This window comes from Aotus nancymaae, unplaced genomic scaffold (genome assembly GCF_030222135.1).
Source record: "Aotus nancymaae isolate 86718 unplaced genomic scaffold, 86718_ANA_hifiasm-v0.15.2.pri h1tg000077l, whole genome shotgun sequence".
Taxonomy (NCBI): domain Eukaryota; kingdom Metazoa; phylum Chordata; class Mammalia; order Primates; family Aotidae; genus Aotus; species Aotus nancymaae.
Window position 1 is genome coordinate 18,124,522 of NW_026988492.1, and position 24,990 is coordinate 18,149,511.

The following is a 24,990-nucleotide window of genomic DNA, read 5'->3' on the forward strand; positions in this document are numbered from 1 at the left end:
CAGGTTGCAGTATTTTCTCCTAAAGAATCTTTAGGCTGGCTGAGCCCAGTGGCTCAAGCCTATAATCCCAACCCTTTGGGAGACAAAAGCAGGAGGATCACTTGAGGCCAGGAGTTTGAGACGAGCCTGAGCAAAATAGCAAGACCTTGTCTTTACCAAAGAAAAATTAAAAACTTAACTGGGCCTGATAGTGTGTGTGCCTGAGGTATTTGCTACTCAGGAGGCTGAGGCAGGAGGTTTGCTTTTTCTTGAGCCCAGGAGTTCAAAGTTGTCATGAGCTGTGATCATGCCACTGCACTCCAGCCTGGGCAACAGAGTGAGACCCTGTCTCTAAAAAAATAATAGTTAAATGTGGGCAAAAAATTCTATAAGCAACCAGAACAAATGAATTTATTGGACTAGTCATTCAATACCTAGCAGAGAGCAGTCTTGGGGAAAGAGGTTACAGGAGAGGTAGATTTTGGCAAATATCTGGGCCACTGTTTCAGAGAGGACGGTGTCGATCATGGGGAGGTGATGGGGTTGGGGTACATTGTGCAGCTGGAGAAATCCTGACACCTAGAAGGGGCAGGAGTGTTTTGAGAGCCTGCTACAGGTTGGGAGTTACAGTTCAGGAAGAGAGAGGTGAGAACACACAGATGGGTCACAAGACGTTGAAAGGCAAACTTACTCACTTGCTTTATTTCCCAAGTTTGCCCAGAATTGTCAAAGCTTATAAGAAATTATTTCATTGACATGCCTCAGAATGAAGATTCAGCCTATTTGGCTCAAAATAACAGTTGTGATTATTTAGAATCTGAGCTAAACACTATTTCTGTTTTTGCATGATCACATTGCTTTAGAGTCATTCATTAAACAGTTCCTCAATTTGAAATTGTGTCTCTTAGGAGAATGTTCAAAAAGAACCAGAAAGAACATAATCCTCATTAGGAACTATTAGCCAAGTGTGACAAGCTTTATTTTGTCTTACAGAAAACAGAGATGTCATTTGGTATTGAGTCAAAATAAATGGGTTATGACATATTCCACTCTTTAAAATGTCCCGAGGCTGGTGGATAAACGGAGGAGATCTGCAGATGGTATGCCAAGCAAAGGCAGCTAATGAACCCAGCATCGCTACAGAGCAACAGCATTAGCATTTCATTTGTTGGAATGAATTATTTGAGTTTTTCACTTTTTGCCCTGATCTTTATGCAATGGTGTAACTAATGATGAAAAAATGAACAAAGCCTTGAAAAATAGGACTTATTAACAAAGGTCACAAGACCTGAAATGATTAAATCTGCAAGAAGGCTGATGGAGTTATTTAGTTGGGATTTTTCAGTGCTCGAATGAGGACCGTCCAGGAGATAGTAACTAGCTGTTCTTTCTCTCTATGGAATATATTAATAGATCTCAAAGGATGTCAACTTGAACTACAATAGGAGTTAGGGGGTGAGTTATGAAAAAGAACTTCCTGCCTGTTTTTGCAGGAAAGGCTAAAATAATTTAGCAAAGAAGAAAATGTACAATATCATTCCTCTAGGAGTTTTTCCTGTCCCTCCTTCTAGGTTAAAATTATCTTTCACCTGCGAGATATAAGAATAGTCTGGTGTGAATACAGGGAACCAGATGATGTTCTGATGCCTCCTTTTTCGCTGGGATTGGTTGTTGTAGTCAATGTGGTGTAGCTCGATGCTGTAAGAGTCTACTACTATTCTAAGACTGTATGGTATTATTTTTTTTTTATAAGAGAGATCTCAAATTAGAGGTTGAGAATGCAAAGATAACTATTGCCTTGGCCCTTAGGAATTCTTAAAGCATATCTATTTTCTTTGCCTCTACAAGTTCATTGTTGGCAAAAGCAATTTTATTCATATTTCCTTGCTCATTCCCTCCTCCCTTACCCACCTCCTTTTTTCTCCCTCCCTGTTTCTAACCCACATACAGTGGTTGGTTACTTGAGGGAATGGTTTTATGAATAAAGATTGTATCCTTTGCTCAAGAGCCTTGTGCGATTGTAGATTAAAGCTTCCATTTGGAAAGTCAGAGCAATATACAGCCATAAAAACAGCAACAGCAGCGTTATTTTAATTACCACATGTAGACGCTCCAGAAAGATTCAAGACAAATACAGCTCTGTAGCTTGTAGGCCTCAAGAGCTAATTATTGAGAGAGGGGTATTAGAATATCTGATTATACTGTTGATGTCTATATTTCTTCTTGTACTCTGACTAATTGTACTGGTGTACATGCTGGGGCTGAACAGCCACTTCATGAGAGACAGTCATAGAGATGATTCTTGCATCCGATATCGGTTGCACCGGATTCTCTGCTTCTCACCATTCTTCTCTTTGTCCTTTTGGTTTTGTTTTAGATCCTATATTTACTCATTTCACCACACATAGGCCTTATGGCCTCCTAACCTTTCATCACAAGAATTTACCATGTGGTTCTCAACTGCTCTTTCTAGGTGATCAAAAATAATTAGGCTTGATGTGATATTGGGGACATAATTACAATATGGGGTGTGGATCACTTAAGGTCAGGATTTTGAGACCAACCTGGCCAACACAGTGAAACTCTGTCTCTATTAAAAATACAAAAATTAGCTGAGCTTGGTGGCGCATCCCTGTAATCCCAACTACCCAGGAGGCTGAGGCATGAGAATCACTTGAACCCTGGAAGTGAAGGTTGCAGTGAGCTGAGATTTTGCCGTTGCACTCCAGCCTGAGTGATGGAGTGACGCTCTGTCTCAAAAAAAAATGTTTATTTAAAATCTGAAGTTCAAAATTAATTGGACATCTGTCCTGTATTTGTATTTGCTAAATCTGAGAAGTCTACATCAAGATGGTATTTTCTTTAATTTGATGATGTTACATGTGATTATTTTGCAACAGCAATTGGATGGTGTCTATTGGAATTCTATAGTGGTTAACACTGAAAAATTTCAAAAATTTCAAAATAGCAATATGTGATGGTGCTGTTTGGATATTAGTCTCCAAATCTCATGTTGAAATTTGGTGCTTGGTGTTGGAGGTGGGGCCTGGTAAAAGATATCTTGGGGATGGATCCTTTATAAAGGACTTGGTGGCCGGGCACGGTGGCTCACGCCTGTAATCCCAGCACTTTGGGAGGGCGAGGCAGGTGGATCATGAGATCAAGAGATCGAGACCATCCTGGTCAACATGGTGAAACCCCGTCTCTACTAAAAATACAAAAATTAGCTGGGCATGGTGGTACGTGCCTGTAATCCCAGCTACTCAGGAGGCTGAGGCAGGAGAATTGCCTGAACCCAGGAGGCAGAGGTTGCGGTGAGCCGAGATCGCGCCATTGCACTCCAGCCTGGGTAACAAGAGTGAAACTCCGTCTCAAAAAAAAAAAAAAAAAAAAAAAGACTTGGTGCTGTCCTTGCAGTATTGAGCAAGTTCCCACTCTATTAGTTCCTGTGAGGACTGATGGTTAAAAAGAGCCTGGCACCTCCCTCCCTCCCTCCCTCTCTCGCCATGTGACTCTGCACACGCTAGCTGCCTTTTCCTTCTACCATGAGTAGAAGCACCCTGAAGTCCTTACCAAAAGCAGATGCTGGTGCCATGCTTCCTGTACAGCCTGCAGAACTGTGAGCCAAATAAACCTCTTTCCTTTATAAATTACCAGCTCAGGTATTCCTTTATAGCAAATCAAATGGACTAAGACATGGGGCAATCTCAAACTTTGACTTAGAGTTTATGGTTTAAGAGTCAGCAGGGCACTTTTGAGTGGAGAAGCAGAGCAAACTCTGTTTTGCTGGCTAACTAACATGGTAGAATAAGATGGCACTGACCTGTAATCTCAATCTGGACCGTGGGTTTTTCTTAGTATAATGGGAACTTAGTGATGGTATTTGTTTAAAGTACTTTGTGACTGTATTGGTTTTTCCCTGTGAAACTGAAAAGAAAACAGATTAAAAAGCAAGCAGCTAGCTCTCTGTGAGCTAGAGTGAAGAGGGCACCATGTTGATCATTAACCTTGCCTGGGATGATACAGGTGATGTATATATGCAATTCTGGTACATGTTCTGAGTGTTTTTGAGAATGTGTATTCTGTCGTTTTTGCATAGCACATTCTATAAACATCAATTAGGTCAAGTTTATTGATAGCATTCAAGTCTACTGTATTATTGCTTATTTTCTGTCTTTTTGTTCTAATAATTACTGAGAGAGAGGTGTTGAAAAATATGATTCTAGGCTTGGCATTGTAGCTCACACCTGTAATCCCAGCACTTTGGGTGGCCAGGAGTAGAGACTAGCTTAGGAACATAGCACGACCCTATTGTATAACAAACAAAATAACAAAAACCAACCAAACAAAAAATATATGATTATAATGTGGATTTTTATATTTCTTCTTGCAGTTCTATGAGTTACTGCTTCATGTATTTTGAAGCTGTGTTATTAGGAAGTCTAAACATTTAGGATTGCTATATCTTCTCACTGAACTGATCTTTTATCCTTTTTCTTTTATGAAATGACTTTATCTCTCAAAATGGTCTTGGCTTTGGGATTTACTTTGCTTCACATTAATGTAGCCACCTTAACTTTCTTTTTATTAGGGTCTTAGGCTATATCTTTTTCCATTTTCTTACTTTTAATTCATTTGTGTGTTTGCATTTAAAGTGTATTTCTTATATGCAGCCTATCATTGTGTCTTACTCAATATGACAATCTCTGACTTTTAATTGGGTGTTTAGACCATTTATGTGTAATGTTGTTGTTATTGATAAGGTTATATTTAAGCCCATCATCTTGCTATTTGTTTTTTATTCATGGCATTTGTTCCCATTTTCCTCTTATTATGCCTATTTTGGGATTAATTGAACATTATGTTCCATTTGATCTTCTCTATTGACTTATTAACCGTAACTTTTTGTTTTATTGTTTTGTATTTGCTTTAGACATATGTCCAATTTAATAGAAGTCTTCTTGATGTAGCCTACACCCACTAAATATGCTCCCAGTGCAGAGCCTTTGCTCTCTCTGTTCCTCCTTTTGGAAATGCTCTGTTTGTGCTTTAATCCACATGACTTATTTACCCATTTATTGTAAATAGGTTTACATTGATATTGATATTATAATTGACAATCAGTAACAATAGTGGTATTGTAAATGTCTTTCTGGGCCTCCCAATCTGAGGTAACTCCCTAAACCTGACCTGCCACTCTACCATTTACCCAGCTCACTTGTTCTTCATAACCCTTGTCATCTCAGGATTTATTTATTTATTTGTTTGTTTATTGTAACTTTCTTTCCATTGGCATGTAAATTTCATGAAAATTATGGACTCTATTTTGTCCACTGCTGAATTTGCAGTATGTAGAATAGTGTGTGACATATCAAACACTTAATACTAACATTTATTGAATGTATGAAAGAAATATTCAGAATTGGAGGGAGGACAGACATCTAGGTTAATGTCCAGGCTGATCTGCTGCCATATCTAATCACCTGAATGTGTTTGGCTGAACTAGTGAGATTGGGCATTGCCCTCTGTCAAGGTGCTGCTCTAACTGTGGTTTTCTTCAGAGTTGCATACTTGTTAGAAAGGGATATCATTTGTAGTCAGCAGAGGAACATTCATTGTTAAAATACATGAGGAAAAACGTGAGGAAAGAGTTTGCAGCATTTTTGTGCTCCTTCCTAACTTCTATACTACATGCTCCCCAATACATCCCACTTTTCTTGCTTCATGTTCACCCTCTTGAGTACTATTTGTTTTTTTGAGATGGAGTCTTGCTCTTTTGCCCAGGCTGGAGAGCAGTGGTGCAATCTTGGCTCACTGCAACCTCCGCCTCCTAGGTTCTCCCACCTCAGCCTCCCGAGTAGCTGGGATTACAGGTTCATGCCACTACACTCAGATAATTTTTGTATTTTTAGTAGAGATGGGGTTTCACCATGTTGGCCAGTCTGGTCTGGAACTCCTGACCTCAGGTGATCCACCTGCCTTGGCCTCTCAAAGTGCTGGGATTACAGGTGTGAATTACCGTGCCCAGCCTTTGATTACTTTTGTCACAAGTTTCTCAGTACCTCAAGGCTCAGAACTTCAATGAAAGGCATTTTTCAGAAAAAGTATATAATAATGTGTGTAGGGGGAAGAGAAGAAGAGAAAGGGAAACAGAATGGTACAGCAAATAGGATAAGATGTGACATTTGAGAAATTTGGGTGAGGAGCTATGGGAATTGTTTATAGTAATTTTTGCAACTTTTGTGTAAGTCTGAATTAAAGAAAGTAACTTTGAGCTTCATTGCTTCCATTCCTTCGTCCAATCCCTGTAGCCAATAGGAGTGATGTAATAGCCAATAGGGTCTCCACCTTCTGTTGTTTTAGTTTTTCATCTTACTTTGTACCCAGTGCCTCATTTCATTTCCCTCTGACCATACCCAACTTACTATTCCCATTGCTCTCACATCCTCTTACCTAGACTCTTGGAATGATCTCTGGAACTGGACTCCTGAGTCAGTCACTCCTGGCTGCTCTTCACCCACACATGGCTGCCTGGATGCTTGGCCTGAAATACAGATCTAATTACATCACTCCTCTATTCAAAAGCCTGTGCTGTTCCCTTGTTGCCAGCCCTTAGTAGCTTGATAGCTTTCCGCAATTATGGCCACACTCTCTGGTCAGACTTATTTCCCACTTTGCCCCTCTGTGTTTGTCTTACTTGATCCCCTGCCGTTCCAGGAATGCACCCTCCCATTTTCTTTTCTCTTCTCCTTGCTGTCTTTCCTATCTCTCATTTTTTTTTGGTTTGTTTTTCTCTGTCACCCAACCTCTGCAGTGCTGCAGTGGCATGATTATGGCTCACTATAGTCTCAACCTCCTGGACTCAAGTGATCCTCCCACATCATCTTCCTGAGTAGCTGGGGCTACAGGCATGTACCACCACAGCTGACTAATTTTTGTATTTTTTGTAGGAATGGAGTTTTACTATGTTGCCCAGGATGGTCTCGAACTCCTTCACTCAAGTGATCCACCCCTCCTGGCCTTCCAGAGTGCTTGGATTACAGGTAGGAGCTACCATGCCAGGCCATTTTACATCTCTTTCTGTTAAAGGTCTTCTCCAAAGGCTACCTCCTCCGCGAGCTTTCTCTCATTCCCTAGTCAGTAGGAAATTTATTATAAAGGTTGAGTGTCTAGTACTGAGAGTTATACTTTTATTATGGAGTTTACATTTCTGGCTTCACCTGGAGGCTATGAAGACTTTGAGAGTAAGAAACTCATTCATCTTCGTATCTCTGTAAACTTAGAACAACTCTACAACTTTACATATAAAGCTAATATACCTATGTTTTCTTCTAGGGTTTTAATGGTTTTGGGTTTTATGTATAAGTCTTTAATTTGATCTTTAGTTAATTTTTGTATAAGGTGTAAGGAAGGGGTCCAGTTTCAGTTTCTGCATATGACTAGCCAGTTTTCTCCACATCATTTATTAAATAGGGAATCCTTTCCCCATTGTTTGTTTTTGTCAGGTTTGTCAAAGATCAGATGATTATAGATGTGTGGTATTATTTCTAAGGCCTCTGTTCTTTTTCTTTGGTCTATATTTCTGTTTTGAGATTACTACTATGCTGTTTTGGTTACTGTAGTTTGTAGTATAGTTTGAAGTCTGGAAGCGTGATGCCTCCAGCTTTGTTCTTTTTGCTTAAAATTGTCTTGGCTATATAGGCTCTTTTTTGGTTCCATATGAAATTTAAAGTAGTTTTTTCTATTTCTGTGAAGAAAATCAATGGTAGCTTGATGGGAATAGCATTGAATCTATGAATTACTTTGGGCCCTATGGTCATTTTCATGATGTTGATTTTTCCATGAGCATGGAATGTTTCTTCATTTGTTTGTGTCCTCTCTTACTTCCTTTGCCAGTGGTTTGTCGTTCTCCTTCAAGATGTCCTCCACATCCCTTGTAAGTTGTATTCCTAGGTACCATTCAAAGGACATAGGTATGGACAAAGACTTGATGACTAAAACACCAAAAGCAATGGCAACAAAAGCCAAAATAGACAAATAGGATCTAATTAAACTAAAGAGCTTCTGCAAAGCAAAACAACCTATAATCAGAGTGAACAGGCAACCTATAGAATGGGAGAAGATGTTCGCAATCTCTTCATCTGGTAAAGGGCTAATATCCAGAATATACAAGGAACTTATATTTACAAGAAAAAAACCAACCCTATCAAAAAGTGGGCAAAGGATATGAACAGACGCTTCTCAAAATAAGAAATTTATGTAGGCAACAAACATGAATAAAAGCTCATCAGCACTGGTCATTAAAGAAATACAAATCAAAACCACAATAGGATATCATCTCATGGCAGTTAGAATAGCGATCGTTAAAAAAATCAGGAGACAACAGGTGCTGGAGAGGATGTGTATAAATAGGAACGCTTTTACACTGTTAATGGGGCTGTAAATTAGTTCAACCATTGTGGAAGACAGTGTGGTGATCCCTCAAGGATCTAGAACTAGAAATACCATTTGACCCAGAAATCCCATTACTAGGCATATACCCAAAGGATTAGACACATGCACACATATGTTTATTGCAGCACTGTTCACCATAGCAAAGACTTGGAACCAACTCAAATGCCCACCAATGATAGACTGGATAAAGCAAATGTGGCAGATATACACCGTGGAATACTATGCAGCCATAAAAAAGGATGAGTTCATGACCTTTGCAGGGACATGGATGAAATTGGAAACCATCATTCTCAGCAAACTGACACAGAAAACCAAACACCGCATGTTCTCACTCATAAGTGGGAGTTGAACAATGACAGTACATGAACACAGAGAGGCGAACATCACACACTGGGGACTGTCAGGAGGTAGGGGGCTAGGGGAGGGATAGCATTAAGAGAAATACCTAATGTAGATGATAGGTTGTTGGGTGCAGCAAACCACCAAGGCATGTGTACACCTATGTAACAATCCTAGTACATAGGTGTACACACGCCAAAGTTCTATTCCTGTATCCCAGAACTTAAAGTATAAGGAAAAAAGCAAATAAGTATTTGCTGAATTGAACTGATTTAATTTTGAACTTCATTATGGCCTCCCTAATGGCTACCTCCACAGAGCCATTATTCATCAAACTGTTTCAGTTGAATTATATCCGTTTTCACTGTAAGTTTCACAAGACCCAGTCAGCTAAATTACTCTATATGGTATTCTGATTAGCAAAGGCACAGAGATGATCCAGTGTTTTGAAATTTCCAAGAAAACCATGGGGAGGAATAAGTTGACAAGAAATTAGGTTCAGAATAATTTATAGCTTCTGCCACTGTTGAAATCATGCTTTTTCTTATATCCTTATAGTCACTGAATAAATATAGAGGTACTTATGCAGGTTTCTGTCTTAATAAATCCTATAAAATATTATCACAAGCATCCTTTCCATAGGACCTGTGAGTCACACCCTACATAGTTGAGGCCTGGCTAATTTCAAAGTTGAGAAGAAACCTTTTATGAAAATTTTGTTTGTTGACTCAGTTTTACATTTTATTTTTGTCACAGGTTTTAATAATTAGAATCATATACAGAGGTATACCTGCTGTTGGAATGTATATTTTTTGAAGGATAAAAAAAAAACATAGACAGTGATTTCTAAAATTTTTTTCATCATTTTGTCGGCTGTGAAGATTTTCTGTTTTCTAAAATATGTCTGAAGTAAAGATTCAAAGCGATATAACATAGAATGTTTGCTGATATTTTTCCTTTCTGGTGAAGAGCTATGTATGGTACGTAAGGAATGAAATAGCCTATAATGTTGTTCTATAAGCAAAATGGCATGGCTCGACTTTGTGAATTCTTCTCTGCAAGCTGAAGAATCTATTTCATGATCTATTACACTACCTTCTGTGAACTGAAAAATTATAGTATTTTAAAATCCATTTAAATACTTAGTAAAGGTCTATTTGTTTTTACTTCCTTCTTGAGTTTACCATTTTCTGTTGAAATGGGTGGTATTTTTCTAACACATGAGGTGAGCAATAAATTCAAGGGAAAATCTATTTTTATTATACTGATGCTCTTTGATTTATAGTGTTACATCCTGATAAACCCATCATAAGTTGAAAATATTGTAAGTTGAAAATGCATTTCATATACCTAACCCACCTAACATCGTAGCTGAGCTTAAGCTACCTTAAAAATGCTCAGAATATTTACATTCACCTACAGTTGGGCAAAATTAAAGTATTGAGTGTTTCATGTAATTAACCACTCTACTGATAGTGGAAAATAAAATAGTTGTATGACTACTTGAAGTATAGTTTCTACAAAATGATTATTACTTTTGTACCATTGTGAAGTTAAAAAAAAAATGTAAGTCAAACTATCATAAGTTAGGGACCATCGATATTTATTTTACTTCAAGAACTATAAGATTTAATTGTTATCCTTTCTTTTTGTCTAATTTCCAAATGATTAGCATTGTTTGATTTAATTTTACTCTTCAGTTTGTCATGGATAATTAGATTCATTGATGTTTTTAAATTATCCACAAAGCCAGACCTTCTTCAGTCCTGAATTGTGAGATTCCAGAAGTCTTTGTAACTAGCTTCTGTTCATATTCCTGATTCATATGCCTAAGTGAGCGTGCAGTTTTCCTGGCTGCAGCTGTTTTACTTTACAGAGGAGGTCAGCACAGCTCCATAGAAAGGGCCAAACACACCCAAAGGTCAGCAGAGGCACTTCGTTCAAGTCTGCGCACGAAGACAGCCCAGCATGGACCAACCATAGACATGTGACAGGTGCAGCTGCTGCCAACAGTTTCATGGGATTCCTATGATTAGGGTTAGTGTTAGGTCAGGAGACTTTTCTCAGTCCTTCAATTGCACGGAGTTTTTGTTTGTTTGTTTTGAGCTGGAGTCTCGCTCTGTCGCCCAGGCTAGAGTCCAATGGTGTGATCTTGGCTCACTGCAACCTCCACCTCCCGGATTCAAGCAATTCTCTGGCCTCAGCCTCCCAAGTAGCTGAGATCACAGGCACCCACTATCATGCCCAGCTAATTTTTGTAGAGATGAGGTTTCACCACATTGGCCAGACTGGTCTCGAACTCCAGATCTCAGGTGATCCACCTGCCTTGGCATCCCAAAGTGCTGGGAATACAGGCATGAGCCACCACGCCTGGCCTGCACAGATATCTCTTAAGGCTACTTTCTGGGACTTAAACATACGTCTAATATTGATACCTTGACCGTATCTCAAATAACTAACCCCCCAAATTTCTTTCTAGTTGTTCCTTTATGATTACTTCATTCTTATCCTGTCTCGTCTTCCTTTCTCAGTTATGCTTTGAGCCATTTTTTGCTAGAAGAGTTTGAGTAATTTGCAGTTACTTCAAAATAATTACAGGAAAGGACTGTGTATGCGTTCAAACCATTTCATTTCTTGTCTGTTTGCTTTTATGGGATTAGATTCTGCCTGTCAGTTGCGGCTTGTTCTTACTGTTTTTCGGGCTATGGTCCCAACTCATTTCTGCTAAGGATCCAATAGCATATTTTAATAGCAGTACATTTATTTGCTCCTTCCAAAATTTGTATATGATTTCTTCATGCCTAGAAATGATACAAAACTGTTCTTAGTCAATACTATACATTCACCATAACCTTCTCAATGGCACTTTTTGTTCTGATTTTTTCAGAGTTTGCTCATGACAGAGCAGGTCAATCATTCCTGTGTATTCTTCCTACTGTGGGCTTACCACTACCTGGACAGGCTTGGCTACCAACATCTCAACAGTCTCTCCATTCTGATTTGTAGATGTTTAAGCCAGTTTGGACTTCTAAGAAGAGCGTGCTTCAGGCATAGACGAATCCCTTCTCGAAGATCTGAGTCTCCCTACACCCCAGTGAAAGCTAAACCTTATTACCAAGAAACTGTAGCAAGGTCTACCTCCTGACATTCCCTGTTTATGTCAGCAGTACCATTGTTCTTCCCATCTCAGATCTCAGAGTCATCTTTGATTCTTCTTTTCTGCCCAGACCCAGAATTTGAACTATTCACTGAGCTTGACTTCAGGCGTGCAGCTGACCAGGAGAGTCCCATGGAAATTGGGTTCATAGGTTCCCATCTGGACTCTAGTAAACTGGAGACCTCTGTTGTACTCAAGGTTATCTTCCTGCTACTGTCTAAACATGTTTTATTCATTTCCCAGACCCCTTTACTTAGGCTCTGCTATTGCCCACTGGTCACTCATGCCTCCTGCTAGCCTAGCCCACTGCTTGCTTCAAACACACTGGAAACATTGCTCTAATATGGGCAATTTCCAGGCTAGATGCTCTATATTACTGATGTGGCAGGTAACAGGGGCAATTTCCTTCCCCTCCCCACCCCACCCCTCTCCACCCCCTCTTCCCCTCCCCACCCTTCCCTTGCTCCCTCTTTCCTTCCCTCGCTCCTTCCCTCCCTCCCTCCCTTCCTCCCACTTCACTCCTTCATTCCTTCCTTCTTTTTTTTTTTGACAGGGTCTCACTCTGTCACCCAGATTGGAGTGTCATGGCATGATCTTGGCTCACCGCAACCTTCACCTCCTGGGTTTAAGCAATTCTCCTGCCTCTGCCTCTCAAGTTGCTGGGATTACAGGCACCCACCACCACACCTAGCTAATTTTTGTATTTTTAGTAGAGATGGAGTTTCACCATATTGGTGAGGCTGGTCTCGAACTCCTGACCTCAGATGATCCACCTACCTTGGCTTCCCAAAGTGCTGGGATTACAGACATTAGCCACCGCACCTGGCCTAGGTCACAGGTGCAAATTTGCATTGATCACTTCTAATCCTGAAATGCTGTATAGTAAAACCCGAAGTTCTTAAGGAAGAAACAAACTTTCATTTTTGGCAAGGAGACAGGATTACAATCTGCTGTGTACCAGCTGAGTGGAGTATGAGTTTACTTAAATTGTATTGGGTTTAAACGAGTTTTGGATTTATAAGCCAACATTTTAATCAACTACTTACTGGGTTAAGACTTTCCATGGTATATTTCTAAATTCCTTCTACAGTATTTTCTTCATGAAAATACTGATGACAATGATATTCCCCCTTCTTGATTATTTTATAAGCTACATTCTCCTATTTGTTCCTATATTTTCTCTCCCTTCACAATTGTTATGGTGATTCTAGACTTTTATCTTTAGTTTTTATTGAGCTCATCAATGATCAAAGTACATCAACATGAGAAAAGAGTGTTTATTACTAAATAATATACTACTTCATATATAGCAGTATTTATAGGGTACATATACATGTATACATATATAGAACTGTGCATATAATATAGAGCTTAATGTGATAAACTCAACAAGAAAATGTGTAAATTTTAGTATTTTTCAGTTATTCTTGTCGAATTGAGTTATATTAGACAGGTAAATTTTCATCTGACAGAGAAAAAAATCAGTTAATATAATTTTCTCTGTTCAAAAATTTCATTTAAAAGACTTCTATAAATTTTCTAGCTGCTGTCAATTAGAAGGTTTATCTTGCCTTTTGGAGTGATATGATCTTGAAAATTAGTGGGTAAGGTGATTTATTTAAAATACAGTAATGTGCCACCATAATGTTTTGATCAACAACAGATCACATATACAACATATACAACAGTGGTCCAACAAGATTATAATGAAGGCTGGGTGCGGTGGCTCACATCTGTAATCTCAGCGCTTCGAGAGGCCTACGCAGTGGATAACTGAGGTCATGAGTTCGAGACCAGCCTGGCCAACATGGTGAAACCCCCGTATCTACTAGAAATACAAAAAAATAGCTGGATGTGTTGGTGTGCGTCTGTAATCCCAGCTACTTGGGAGGCTGAGGAAGTAGAATCACTTGAACCCAGAAGGTGGAGGTTGCAATAAGCGGAGATCACGCCATTGTACTCCAGCCTGTGCAACAAGAGTGAAGCTCTGTCTCAAAAAAAAAATTATAATGGAGCTGAAAAATTCCCATCACCTAGTGATGCTGTAGCACAATGCATTCCTCATGTGTTTGCAATGCCGCTGGTGTAAACAGACTTGCACTGCTAATAGTATAAAAATCTAGTACATACAATATGTACAGTACATAATACTGATAAGAAATGACTGTGTTACTGATTTACATATTTACCATACTATTTATTACTTTAGAGTATACTCCATATATATATATGGACGTATATATATGTCTGTGTGTGTGTGTGTGTGTGTGTGTGTGTGTGTGTGTGTATGCTAACAGTGAAGTAGCCTCAGGCAGGTCCTTCAGGAGGTATTCTAGAAGAAGACATTGTTATCATAGGAGATGACAGCTCCATGTGTGTTACTGCCCCTGAAGACCTCCCAGGGAGATGAGATGTTGAGGTGGAAAAAGTGACAGTGGTAATCCCAACCCTGTGTAGGACTAGGCTAATAAGTGTGTTTGTGTCTTAGTTTTTAACAAAAAGTTTAAAGGTTAAAAAAAAAAGTAAAATAGAAAAAAGCTTATAAAACAGAAACATGAAGAAAAAATATTTTTGTATAGCAGTACAGTGTTTTATGCTGTTATTGTGAGTTAAAAAAATTAAAAAGTGTATAAAATAAAAAAGTCGCAGTAAGCTGAGCTTAATGCATTATTGAGAGAAGTGTTTTAAAAATAAATTTAGTGTAGCATGAAGGTACAGTGTGTATAAAGTCCACAGTAGTGTACAGTAATGTCCTAGGCCTTCACATTCACTAACCACGCACTCACCCAGGCCGACTTCTAGTCCTGCAAGCTCTGTTCATGGTAAGTGTCTTATACTATTTTTTTCTTGTATTCTGTATTTTTACTGTACCTCGCACTGTACCTTAGATATGTTTGGACACACAAATGCTTACTAGTGTGTTACAGCTGTCTACAGTGTTCAGTAGAGTTGCTTGGTGCACAGATTTATAGCCCTAGTAGCAAAAAGAATAAATGATACCATATAGATTAGGTCTGTAGTAGATCATGCCATCTAGATTTATTTAAATACACCCTACGATGTTTACACAATGATGATGTAATCAAATGACACATTTCTCAGAACATGTCCCCATTGTTAAGTGATGCATGACTGTGTGTGCAAAGCAGTACTCATGGGAGTGTAAATTGGTAAGCCATTTTGCAGTATCTGGTGGAGTTGGAAATGTGTATGGCCCATGGCCCATTGCTTCGTCTTCCAGCCACATAGAAATGTTCTCCCAAATGTGCACTAATATCTGCTTTAATAGCTAAGAAAATAACATTAAAAACTAACAAACATTGAAGCATTGCAATTTGTTCCGGGTACTTTACTAGCCATGATGTTATTTAATCTTATTCTAACTTACCATCTTACGAAACTCTTACCTGCTCATCGTTAAAAAGTCATTTTCTTATTTTAAATATTTATACTTACCTTGCTTTTTAAGAGGCTTTGTTTATTGCATAATGTTTATAAAGCAGTGTTAACTATAAAGTTGATGGGGCCATTTTGACTTTAACACAAATAATCCTAGTGTTTCACCTTTAAGAGAGTGTTGCTTTAGGGTCCCAAATAAGAGGTAAACAATGGCACTGTGTGGGAATGTGTTTAATAAAAACTTAACTAAAATACATAGTACCTTAGTCAGTGGACAAGAAATCAGCCTTAAATAAATGGGAACATATAACTCATTGACTCCATGTAAGTAAAAGTATACATTCTCGTCAAATTAATATATATTTTGTTTGCATACATTTACAGTGGTATTTTATTTGTTAGATCTGGAAAATTTTTATTGAAAGGAAGAAAGTGTGGAATTATGTTTAAGTGTTTGGAAAAAGAAGACTAAAAGGTGAATAACTCGATCAGATAAAGCTTGTTTAAGGCTGTCATAATGAAAAGCATGATATTGACTCTTGCATAAAGTGTTCCGTGTTCTTTTTGCTATATTTTAGCCTACGGACTCAAGCTCGTTGTTCATGCCACAGTCTTCTCTCATTCTGCTTTTTAAAAATTTCTACCCATCTCCTCATCACTGAATTATCTTACCATTGCGTATTTTATCTCTTATTTTATAGTCATTTTACTTTATTTTCAGAGGGACATCTTGAATGCTGTTTGCTTCCATTTTCTAGCATAAATCTTTTTTTTTAATTGCAGAGATGGGGTCTTGCTATGTTGTCCAGGTTGGTCTCATACTCCTGGCCTCAAGCAGTCCTCCCGCCTCAGCCTCCCAAAGTGCTGAGATTGCAGACATGAGCCACTGCACTCAGTCCCACAGATCTATTTTAAATGTATGTGATAGGGTTAGGCTTTGCGCTATCACCCGAATCGAACCTCATTTTGAGTTACAATCCCTATAATCCCCACGTGTCAAGGGAGAGACCAGGTGGAGGTAATTGGATCATGGAGGCGGTTTCCCCCATGCTGTTTATGTGATAGTGAGTGAGTTCTCATGAGATCTGATGGTTTCATAAGTGTTTGGGTAGTTCCTCCTGCGTCCATTCTTCTCCTTGACGCCTTGTGAGGAAGGTGCCTTGCTTCCCTTCACCTTCTGTCATGATTGTAAGTTTCCCGAGGCTTCCCAGCCATGCAGAACTGTGAGTCAATTAAACCTCTTTCCTTTATAAATTACCCAGTCTTGGGGATGCCTTTATAACAGTGTGAGAATGAACTAATACAGTGTGTTTTTTTTTCTTTTCATTTAGTGCAATGTTCTAATTTTTTGATGTTGCAGATTCTTTTATAGAGTCCATTTTTTTCTTATTTTGTTAATTGCAATTGAAGAATGTAAACAGATTAATACTTCTGCCCGCTGATCCCTTTACACTGCAAGAATCTTCCTATACAAACTTAAAATTGATAGTTTGGTGAGGTAAATTTTCAGTAACAGCAACAAAAATTAAGTGGATGAGATCCAGAGCCATGGGAATTCTGGGGAAGGAAAGTTAGTCTCTGCAGGATTTGCTCTGTGTTTCACTGGAAATATCCTTTTTACAGCCAATTGTCAGTTTGCCAGATTTCCATGCCAGGTATGAAGTGTAACTATGTTCAACCTAATGAGTGTATCAAGAATCTTTTTGAAGCACTGAGAAGTTTTATCCTGTGAATAATCTGTGAGTAATTATGTCAGCTGCTTCTCCAGAAACGAGTTCACAAATAAAACTTCAGTTTGTGCATGGGTTGTCACGTAGGAAGAAGGAAAGGTGTAATGCTGTTATTTTCAGCTCTGAGAGCCCACGGTCACGGTAGCTCCCTAAAAGCTAATCATGGTGAATATACTTGGTTTTTGAAATAGCCTCTGAGGCTTGAAAAGAGTAGCATTGAAGAGATAGAAACTGGCTGCTCTGGCTCCTGCAAATAGGATTACTCAAAGCCTCCTCATCTATAATTACTGAGTCTTCTATTTTGTCCAAAGTCCCTGTACTCATTATCAGTATATTTGGGTGTGTTGCTCTGTATTCTAAAATACTCAGGTAGAAGTTTTTATTTTTTGTTTCTTTTCCTAAAAGCTCCATTATCTATCTATAACGTCCTACTTGGAGTCCTCCCCCTTTCCCTCCTATCCTTCCCCTTCACCTTCTTCTCCTTTCCTTCCCTTCCCTTTCCTTTCTTTCCTTCTCCTTTCTTTCCTCATTTCTTTCACCCTCCTCTTCCTTTCCTTCCCTCACTTTCCCTTTCCTTCTCTCCCCTGTCCTCCTTCCCTTCTCCCTTTTCCTTTCCTTTTTTAAAAATAGAGACAAGGTCTCCCTATGTTGCCCAGGCTGGTCCTGAACTCCTGGGCTGAAGCAATACTCCTGCCTTGACCTCCCAAAGTGCTGGGATTACAGGCATGAGCCACCTCACTGTCCTCACTCATTTCTTTTCTGTCTTTAGTGACTTCATTCTGGGATGTATATTTGCATCTTTAATGAAAACTCCCATTTGCTATAGGATGCCCCCTCTGTTAGAAACATTTTGACCTTCATAAGACATATTAGATAGAAATCTCAGACTTTTGTCAGCTCTTCCATTTCAGACATTCTAGAACGATCACATTTAGTCTGTGACTTTATGATTTTTAAAGAAGGAGAGAGTTCCTTGAGGGTCATTGTCATGTCTGATAATTTTCTTTCCAAAGTGTAGTTCAGTACACTACTCAGCACATGTTTGCTAAATGAATAAGAACATTCTAGTCAATTTTCTGTCTTAATATTTGAATTCTGGTTTGGGGGGTTTTGTTTTCACTGAAGTGGTAAATAAGCAATCTGTTCGCATAAACACGACTGAAATGATCTCCTGACAGGAGAAAAAGAGGAGAATAGATGGATATATAAGGGTTATAGGGTTGAATTAGGAGGCGGGAAGAGAGATAAAAGTTAAATTGGATTAAGAATGAGGGATTTACATATTCTATTTTAGGATAACCAATGGAATTGAGAGACAAAGGGACTGGCAATGAGGAATGTGGCGGTGGCGGTGGCAGTTGTGATGTGTGTGTCTGTGTATCAGTGAGGGAAAAGAATAAGAGAAAGGGAGTACTGAAAACAGTAGAGTCACTTCAAGTAATAAAAACGAGTAAAGTTGTGTGGCACAAAAGAACACAGAAGAGATGTGTCCAGTCCTGAAATGGAAGTGTAATGAGACAGGCAACAATACAAACCAACTGGTCATGTATGAAAGTCATCCAGGAATGGAAAAGGAGATTTTCTGAGGTCAATGAAAAAGCATGAAACAGAATGGACCAGTGTTCATTAGAGAAATCAGACAGAAACAGACAGGACTAAAGATGAATATAGGAAAGAACAAATTGGAAATGTAGCCAGAAATGAAGAAGATAGAGAAATCCGGTAAAGATGAACTAGAGAGGAGTATTCTAATTTTAATTACATTATCTCTATTTCATAACATTTAGACATCATCTCAACATGCATTTTCAGTATTCATTTGCTTTGGATCGAAAGATTTGGTAAAGATGAAGTTCTCAGAAATGAGGTATTATGATCTAGGAGAATTTGCTTAAAAAAATGAGGGTAGATCTCTGGAAATGGTGATACATATTTTTATAAGATAAAAATGGTACACATAGTTTTATATTTCAATAACAACAAAAATCAAAGTAGCTTAAGTCAGAATGTATGTTTCATAAAAATAGGCCAGGAATGGGGCTCACATCTGTAATTTCAGCACTTTGGGAGTCTGAGGTGGGCGGATCACGAGGTAAGGAGTTTGAGATCAGCCTGGCCAACATGGCGAAACCCCATCTCTACAAAAAATACAAAAATTAGCTGGGCATGGTGGCACATGCCTGTAATCCCAGCTGTTTAGAAGGCAGAGACAGGAGAATCGCTTGAACCTGGGAGGTGGAGATCGCAGTGGTTGAGATTACACTGCTGCGCTCCAGCCTGGTGACAGAGTGAGACTCCATCTCAAAAAAAAAAAAAAATTGGGAAATGACAATGTTGTGAAACTGTGGTGCATTCCTTCAGACATGCATCCTCTTCCCTGGCTCATCATTTGCAGACTGAAGACGGTTGTCTTAGGGTCTTTGATGGACTTACTGGCAGCTAGCTTATTGAGAAGGCCTTGGAAACAATCTCAGGTTCTTTTTTGTTGTTGTTTTAAAGCTTAAAATTACCTACAACCCCCACCCCCACCAACAAAAACAATTTCACTTGTAGAATGTAAATGCCAGTGTCTACTACTTGTATTTTGTTTTCCTTTTCTGTATCATCTGCTTTTTTTTTTTTTTTTTTTGAGATGAGGTTTTATTCTGTCACCTCGGCTGGAGTACAGTGGCATGATCTGAACTCACTGTAACCTCTGCCTCCTATGCTCAAGGCTCCTCCTGCCTCAGCCTCTCCAGTAGCTGGAACTACAGGCGTGCATCAGCACAAACGGCTAATTTTTGTACCTTTTTTTTTTTTTAGAGATGGGGTTTCACCATGTTGCCCAGGCTGGTCTTGAACTCCTGGGCTCAAGGGATCCTCCCACCTCAGTCTCTCAAACTGCTGGGATTACAGGCATGAGCTACTGCCCTCATCCTCATCTTACTTTTCCAGAAGAACTTTTTAAAGCTTCTTTTCCAATACATAATGTTCTTCCCTGGACCAAACATTTAAAAAGATAAACTTACTTCGTAGCATCTTTTCAAATACCATGCAAGTCTAATCACCATAAGCCCTGGAGCAATTTCTTTGTCCGTAAACACCCTTCCCACTGTGTCTTGTATTCAGCATGTACAAGTACGTGACGGTTCACCAAGATCCACTTTATGTTCTCAATATCTGCCTGTGACATTTAAGTTCTCTAGAAATTAGAGAAATTAATGTTCCACTTATAAAATCATAGAATGTCGGAACTGGGAGGGAAGTTTAGAGATCATCTAGTCAAACTTATTATGAGTCATTTGTTAACAGCTCCAAGGGACTCATTCGCAACAGGGAATATAAACAATTAAGGCCTCTTAATAAACTCTATAGTAAGAAAAATTACAGGATTCCTCCAAGGAAGGGAATGAAGCTAAGTGCACTAATTTGGACAGATGCTTGAACAGCAGCACTGACACGTGCAGGCACAAATGCAGGGCGATGTTGATTCAGTAGAGTAGATGAGACTTCAAATCAAACAGAGACGTTTATTAAACACAGCATCGTGATTAAGATGGCCCAAGGTATCAGACACCCAAAACTGTGATCCAGAAATATGAGAGGCACCCAGTCTAGCTCCCAGAGAAAATCACAGGCCACACCAATAGCATTATTTTTCTTCTGAATCTGTAGCCTAATAAATCTGGTGGTCGAAATGTTACCAAGGACTCAAATCACAGAACAGGCTCATAAGGAGACTTAACCACCACTGCCACCACAAACCACCCAGTTTTGAGGGATACACTTGCTAAAATCCTTATAGAGCTCTGGAGCAAGAACCTGGTTTCCCTAGTTGCTGCTGAGGTCATTAAAATTTATTCATGTCATTAACGACATTTCCCCCACGCCAATATGACAGTGTCCTGAAATTTTCTACTGTATTCTAGTTCTTTGTCAGCAGGATTGGCTGTGTGAGGAGGTCTGTCTGCAGGTGCTCTAATGTTCTGGCCTGGACACACCCTCCTGAGTTTATGAGCTTCACCTTAAATTTTGCCTTCACTATGGAGCTGATCTCTCAACCCTAGATGAGCAGTTTGAATTAAAGTCTCTTCCTTTTTGCAGAGAAAAAAGAACTTGTATATACTTTTGTTGGGAATGTAAATGAGTCCAGCCACTAAGAAAAACAGTTTGAAGATTTCTCAAAAAATCAAAAATAGAATCACCATTCCATCCAGCAATCCCATTACTGGCTATCTACACAAAAGAAAAGAAATCAGTATATCAAAGAATACCCACACTTACATGTTTATTGCAGCACTATTTGCAATAGACAAGATATGGAATCAACCTAAGTGTTCATGAGTGGATGAATTGATAAAGAAAATGTGGTATATATACACAATAGAATACTATTTACCATTCACTCATAAAACAAGAATGAAATCAAGTCATTTGCAGAAACATGGATGAAACTGAAGGTCATTATCTTAAGTGAAGTCAGCCAGGCACAGAAAGACAAATCTTGTATGTTCTCAGTTATATGTGTCAGCCAAAGAATTTGATCACTTGGAGGTAGAGAGTGGAAAGATAACAGAGACTGAGAAGGGTGAGTGGGGAGGAGGCCGAGGACGGAGAGGAACGGGTTAAAGGGTACAAACATACAGTAAGAAGGAATAAATTTTCTGTTCAGTAGCAGAGTAGGATGACTATGTTTAACAAAAATGTATTGTACTCTGGTGTTGGACACCCTAAATACCGTGGTTTGGTCATTAAGCATTATAGACATGTAGCAAAGTTTCTCATGTACCCCTTACATTTGTACAAATAAAAAAAATTCATCAGCAGGCACGGTGGCTCACGCCTGTAATCCCAGCACTTTGGCAGGCGGAGGTGGCTGGATCATGAGGTCAAGAGATGGAAACCATCCTGGCCAACATGGTGAAACCCGTCTCTGCTAAAAATACAAAATTAGTTAGTTGTGGTGATGTGCGCCTGTGGTCCCAGCTACTCAGGAGGCTGAAGCAGGAGAATCGCTTGAACCTGGGAGGCAGAGGTTGCAGTGAGCCACGATCGAGCCACTACACTCCAGCCTGGCGACAGAGCAAGACTCTGTCTCAAAAATAAAAAATAAAAATGTATTCTCTTCCTTTGACCTCTTACTGCTCTTGAAGACCAGTGAGGCAGAAGGTGGCACTGTCTCATCTGTGGAATTTTAAGGATATGTGAAGGTTTTTTTTGTTCATTAGACTAGCGGGCACTTCTGGCGTTCAGTGAGGAGGAGCTACTTCTGTTCAATGAAGAAGCATTCTGTAGCCAGGCATGTATTGGCTCATGCCTGTAATCCCAGCACTTTTGGAGGCCAAGGTGGAAGGATCACTTGAGCCCAGGGGTTCAAGACCAGCCTGGGCAACAGGGTCAGACCTCACCTGTATTTAAAAAAAATAATAGTAGTCTGTGTCCAGTACTTTTACATAATTTTAATATACGGTGACTTTTCCAGAAGTTCAACCACCACATGCATAGAGAAAACTGCATATTGTTTTATTTGGAATGTTACCAAGTCAATGGCAGTGCACTCAGGTATTTGAACCTCCCATGCCTGTCACTTCTGTCATTCTGCATTTGCAGATCTACAGTCAGGAAGATTCTATGGATGAGGGTGAGGATCTGTTTCATTGTATTCTGCTGTGATCATACCTGAGTATTCATGTATTCACTGTCTTCAGTTACATTCTTTGTATGTTTTCTTTATTTTACAGTGAGGACACTGTACTGATTTTTCTGAACTTATGTATGTGAATATATGTTCTCTGAATTGATTTCATGACAGTAAAGGACACATTAAAAATATTTATTATAAAAAATAGCTTTGGGTCTGATAGGAGTGAGGTGGAAAGAACATGAGGTTTATGACACATCTGGATTCTGGATTTGTCTCTGCCACCTACCAGTTCTTTGAATTTAGGAAAGTTACTTCTGTAACTTGAGTTTCCTCATCTACAAAACAGGGATAATAGCAACCTTTCCATAGGCACTGTGATTTATGCAACTCTTAATATGTAGCAGATGCTCAGTAATTATTTCCCCTTCATTCATTCATTCAACAAATATTTATTGATCACCTACTTTGGGCAGGTATTAATATGGGTGCTGGTATATACAGCAATAAACAAAATAAAGAAAATCTCTGCACTAAGAGAGATTACATGAGTCAGGTACAGTGGCTCATGCTTGTAACCCTAGTGACTCAGGAGGCTGAGGCAGGAGGATCACTTGAGGCCAGGAGGTTGAGACCGGGTTGGGCAACATAGCAAGATCCTACAAAAATAAAAATAAAAAATTTTAAAGAGAGAAGTTACCTACAAGTGATAATAAATTATTTTGTTCTCTAAATTTTCACATCACCTTTTCTTTTGAATTTCCTGTTTGCTTTCAGTTATTTCTTTGAAGCTGGGATGAGAAATTTAACAAATTTCTGCAACCTGTTGCATTAGCTGGTATTGGTGTAAATTTATTCAGGTACATTTTCTTTTAATCACCAGTAGTTCTGCATAAAGGAGCCATGTGCTTTATCTCATGGTTTGCCTAAATTATTGACAGAGATTGTTTATGCTTTAGTGCCATTTAGGTGTTTATATTCACTTAATCCTTACAGAAGAATCTACCTAACAGTGCCAGAGAAGTTCCCAGAGAAAATCTGACTGTTTCTCATTACATCACCTCAACGACACAGCAAGTTAGTGTTACAAGTGTGACAGTCAGGGGGAAACCAGCTTCTTCGTTTTATCAGATGTTTTTCTTTCCAAGATTATTAGCCATGGGTATCTCAAAGCTGTCATCTTTCACAAACTTTACTAAGAAGAGATACTAATTACTAGAAATTACCACAGAGGAGAGTAAAGCTTAAAACTTGATATCTGCTCTTAAAATTTTTTGATCTTAAAATCCCTTGGCCCTTCCTATTGGTTAGGCTTGTTATCGGTTACTTTTCTTCATAACCCTAATCCATTGCCATTTTGCTAGGGTCTGCTTCTGTCCTCCAGAATTCTCTATGTCGTGTCTTCTTTCTTTGAATTCCCACCTCCCTACACCTCCCTGTAGCTAGGCTGTCTTGGAGGAACCCCAAAACATTCATTCATTAATATGATTTTTGTAGAGAAGCACCTGCCCATAATAGTTTCAATCCTTGACAAACCTGCTTGAAGCTGGTGTGGTTCTTCTGCGCTACGATTGATGGGAGTAGATACTTAAGCATTTTCACATGCATTTGTCAGTTAAGATGACCAGGAAGAAAGTGATCCAGAGACATCTTCCAACTTCAGAGCTGCCAGCTGTTCAGTGCAGCTGAGGTCTGGCCTCAGAGCACCCTACTACAATATTGTATTTGGATTAACATTGTTTTCATAATATGTTTCATGTTAGACATGTCCATTGAAATTCTATACATATTGGCCTGGCATGGTGGCTCACGCCTGTAATCCCAGCACTTTGGGAGACAGAAGCAGAGGGGATCACTTGAGGTCAGGAGCTCGAGACCAGCCTGATCAACATGGTAAAACCTCATCTTTACCAAAAAAAAACAAAGCCAGGCATGATATGACAGTGGGTGCCTGTAATCCCAGATACTCGGGAGTCTGAGGCAGGAGAATCACCTCAACTTGGGAGGTGGAGGTTACAGTGTGTTGAGATCATGACACTGCACTCCAACCTGGGCAACAGAATGAGACTCCATCTCAAAGAAAAGAAACAGAAAAATTCTACACACACATACACACATAAAATTCTGTCATCTAAGACCCCTGCTGGAAAGTTACAAAACTCTTTGGCAAAGGGTTGAAAGTGCTGTAGTAAAAAGGGACATTTTAAACTTTGTTTAGCTGATGATTTCACAGATATATTTGACCATGGATCTCCAAAACCCTATTGGAATGCGGCACTTTGGGGAGTGCTGCGGTCAACCAGGTGTCAAAC

The 24,990-nt window shown here is 39.2% G+C and overlaps 1 long non-coding RNA gene across 2 annotated transcripts in view; it reads left to right on the top strand.

Annotated features, from left to right (window-relative positions):
• LOC105719763 (uncharacterized) overlaps positions 1-24,990 on the top strand; it is a 178,710-nt gene that overhangs the window by 79,613 nt on the left and 74,107 nt on the right. For both annotated transcript variants that reach the window (XR_010339497.1, XR_010339498.1), the window contains one exon: positions 6,930-7,022. This is a non-coding gene — a long non-coding RNA (uncharacterized LOC105719763). The remainder of the gene's footprint in view (positions 1-6,929; positions 7,023-24,990) is intronic.